At 30.1% G+C, this 4,342-nt stretch overlaps 1 protein-coding gene across 1 annotated transcript in view; it reads left to right on the top strand.

The window, feature by feature from the left end:
- Window positions 1-4,342, top strand: part of LOC117172779 (exosome complex component RRP46) — a 101,602-nt gene that overhangs the window by 96,361 nt on the left and 899 nt on the right. The window lies entirely within an intron of this gene.

Raw genomic sequence — 4,342 nt, 5'->3', positions numbered from 1 at the left:
TTATTTACACCTTGGATGCTTCGTTTTGAATCTTTCATCAGAAAAGTGTTTCTTTTTTTATTCACAATAATATTGTAATTTTCTAATTTTAATGAAAAAATCCTGATCATTCTTGATATTAAATAAAATTGTGTAATCGAATCTAATAATTTTAACGTTACTTGAGATAAAATAAAATTAAGTATGTATATAATTTCTAACTTTTCTGTGATCCAAATTTTCAAAATTTGAAGTTTTGAAAGCTTGAGTCTAAAATGCACACCTGACATATTTTTAAATATGATAAATCAAGCCGTTTTGCATGTCTTATTTTAAAAACAGTTATCATTGATCATTTCGAAAGTTTCTATATTTGCAGGTTTACAATTCTAAACTGCGAAATATTGCATATATAAAAAAAATGTATTGCTGAAACAACAATAGTTATCTTTGATTTCGCCACGATTTTGTTAAAATCCAGCCAAAGATATTGGTAAAAAATGTAAAACAAGAATTTGTAGCATAATCTATTTGGAAAAAAATGTTAAAAATTATATAGCTGAAATTAAAATGTTGAAAGTCTAAACATAGCCTTAATGAAATAGGAGTAATTTTGACAGTGTTTTAAAATTTATAATAAATTTCACAGTTTATGTTATCATAATGAAGATTAAAAAGGTATTGTCGAAATAAAAATAAGTGTACTTATTAGAAAAAATTGTAAAAAAATTTTTATACTTTTTCAAAACATGGATTCGAACTTATGTAATTTCTGTGATTTTTTCTCACTTACAAAATCTACGTGACGTTTCAATTTTGTATCACATCGAAAAATAATAAAGTTACATTGCATATTTAAAGAAACTAAAATACATGAGTCCAGTTGGTTGTCTTAAACACAAAAATTACGTTTTTCAATCATATTTTAGTTTTATTTATTTGATTTTCTAAGTATTTTTCTTTCGAACCCATACATTTTTTTCGTATATTATTCTTAGTACTTCATATGGAAAATCATTCAATTTTTAAATCTTCATGTTTGTGAATAGTGTTCAAGTTAAAATGTTTTGTATTTGAAAATGTGTGGTTTAGAATACTTGTCATATTAATTTTTCTTGCGTTTGAAAGCTTCAGAATGGAAATCGCTCACTTGTGTTTAATTGTTTTCAGCTTAAAAAAAAGAAAGATTTAAATGATTCTCACTTGAGGTATTAGAATCTTTATAGTTTTTAGGCTTTAAACTCTAATGAATGTAATTTTGAAAGCAGCTGTCTCAAAATCTTAAATATTTGAAATTTATTCTAAAAAAGTCTCTAATTTTGAGTTCTATCAGATTAAAACTTTTTGCAATTAAGAGGCTCCAGTTGTATAATATTTTACGAACTGTCTACCCTTATACAATTTTCTGTAAAATTTGTCGCCTTTCCAGCTCATTCAGGGCTAAGGTTACAGAAAATTCTGCAACACTGCTTCTAGCAGTCCCGAAAACCTCGGGCAGCTAGAAAAATGGATGCAGTAGTGGTACCGAATTTTCGGAACGATTAGCTAAGTTTATTAAAAAGATCCAAACAGTATTCATTTTGAATTTCAAGACATCGAAGTCCTTTTTTTAAATAAATTTAAATGAAAAATCATTCAGTCACTAATGATTAAATTTTAAAAGTCTCTTGACATAAAATAATGTTCTCCACCCTTAAAAATTCAGGCTTTTTAGTAGACTTATAGCGTGTACTGAGAAGAGTTACCGGTCACCTAAGGAAATGCATCGGGGACTCCCTCACCGCTGGATAGCGCCATGAGCAGTGATAGTTTGCGGCAATGGTCAGACGTCGATTCTTCTCCAAGGACCGCGCTCTAGAAATGCACGAATTTCAATATTCAAAAAGACCAAATTGGGCCTGTAGCCTACATTTTTTAAAAGATCGAGTGAACACTACTACTCTCATGTTCTCTCAATCTACCCAAATATAGTTTCCTAAGGTAAAGTTAATTTTTTTTCACTAAGGCTAATTGGTTTATTACTGAGAAAACATATAATTTTTTAGCTTTAACAGAAACAAGGGTTTGCATACGATATTTTAATATAGTCTATTCTATTAAAAAACGGTATTGTAATAAGCGGAAGACGGAGATAAACGAAGGAGTCATATAGAATGTGAGGATAGACTGGCGGCGATTTTTCAAAAAGGAAATTATAAACGTTGAACTGGAAATGAGAAGATCGGCAATAAACAGGGATGTTTACGAGACACTGGGCTCCCGGTACACGGGGCTGTTCGACACGGGTTAAAAGCACAAGAGGGCCCAGAATATTATGACGTCCTGTGTTGTTTATCGAGTCCGACGGGAATCTCGAGATAATATCGTTGCCGTATGGCGCGAAACGAGAGACACGCGGGAGTTCGTGTTTTCATTCACTGCAGGATTCACATCCACAAATACCCTGTCCACATCGACATTTTTTACAAATAAAAAGGTAAAATATTGTCTTTTATTTTGATTGACTCATCTGAATACTTTGTTCTATTTTTCAAATAAATTTAAATGTTATTCAATTACGCTGTCAAAATTACCCCAGTTACGGAGGTGGTCCCATTATTTCCTTTAGTTCAAATTAAAATTACTAATAGTTTTTCAATGTACGAAATGACCTAAGAGCAACAACAAATTATATTTTAAGCTTGTTACACTATCAGTATATTGTATGAGTGTCATGATTTACATTTCCTTTACATTTACTATAACAGTAACCCCAGTTGAGCTTAGTGAAACTGAAATATAATAAATACTGTGAAGAAATAATAATTGAGAAATTAAAAAAAAGTATCATTTTTACTGTAAATTCTGCTATTAAATTAAAAATATTGCCTACACTTTTTATTACGAAAATTTCGTTTGGTACCACTTTTTTATGACTGTAAACAAGACAGTAAATTTGGTGCCCCTTGACCCCAGGCGATGATGCGTACCTGGGTTGGTTGTAAGATATCCAAAGACCGTATCGACTTGGCTCGTTCAGGGCCGTTAAGAGAGAGGAAGGGCACGATGGGGCCATTTGCCTTGGGCCCCGCCTCCGCAGGGGGCCCCTTCAGAACAGAACGATTATTTTGTTACGCGGGGAACTCTCTATACGTTTGCCACAAAGTCTGCGACGTGGCGCACTTGGAATCTTGGTATTAAATTACATACTTGTGTTGCCTTCTTCAATGCTAAGCTTGCTTCATGCGAATGTACAAATTAGAGTTTTGTTGCGCAGTAGTCTGAGCTTTTAATTAAAATTATGTAAAACAAAAATTACCCTGGAATTAATTATGAAAGAGGAAAACAATTATAAAAGCCTTTGATAAAATTAAGTGTTCGTAACAGACATAATTTTTATTTTAACCACTTTAATTCGAATAATTAGATACGATAAATAATTTATTATTTAATTGAACTGCTTTGTTTTACTTAAATTTTATTTAAGACAGAGTATATTGTGCACCAAGGAGGCAAAGTCTTTATGGTCGATTTTGTGTTTTAAGAGAGATGGTTATTTAGAATGATTAGATGATTATTTAAGAGAGAGATTATTTAGAATGTTCTAGAATGATTTGTGATTTAATGTACTACTCTGAAATTTTATAATATGAAACAAATTTTTGGACTTTTTAAAAATATTCTGGAATGTTCTCGAACCTTCATGAATGTTATGGACTAAATATTTTTCCCCCAAATTCTAAACAGTCCTGGAATATTTTCGAATGATGTGGAACGTTCAGAAATGTTTAAGAATTTTTTGGACGGTTTAACATTTTTTAATTTTGTAAATTATACTGGAATGATTGGGAGTATTGTAGAATATTTTACAGTGATTCATATATTCATTGACATTACTTTATTCCTGGAAGTCTTCATATATTTTTTTAAAATCGTAATTTTTCTCAAATGTTTTCGAATATGCTAAAAAAACTTGTATGGTGTAAAAGTAATTTATAATCATTTATAACGATTCATAGAAAATTCGAATTTTATTTAATATTATTTATTCATTTGATATTCTGGTGTGCTTTGAGATGCTCTATAGTATTATTTTTTGAAATGTGCTTGGTTTTTTAAAAAACTTTTTGAATATTCTGATTTTGATTTTAGTTGGACTATTTTGTAAATTTTATAGAATGCTTTAGCATATTATTGAGTGTTTTGAGAATACCAAGGCGTTTTATAGAATCTTTTAGACTATGTTAGCTAATTAAAAGGAATACCTTCAATTTTTTTCATACTAGACGAATATAATTTATGTTTAAACTAACTTGATTAAAAAAGTGTTTTACGATATTGACTTTTCCATTTACCATATATGGTTTCATCTGAAAAGTAAGCT

This window comes from Belonocnema kinseyi, chromosome 5 (genome assembly GCF_010883055.1).
Source record: "Belonocnema kinseyi isolate 2016_QV_RU_SX_M_011 chromosome 5, B_treatae_v1, whole genome shotgun sequence".
Lineage (NCBI taxonomy): Eukaryota > Metazoa > Arthropoda > Insecta > Hymenoptera > Cynipidae > Belonocnema > Belonocnema kinseyi.
This window is presented reverse-complemented; position numbering and strand designations above follow the sequence as displayed.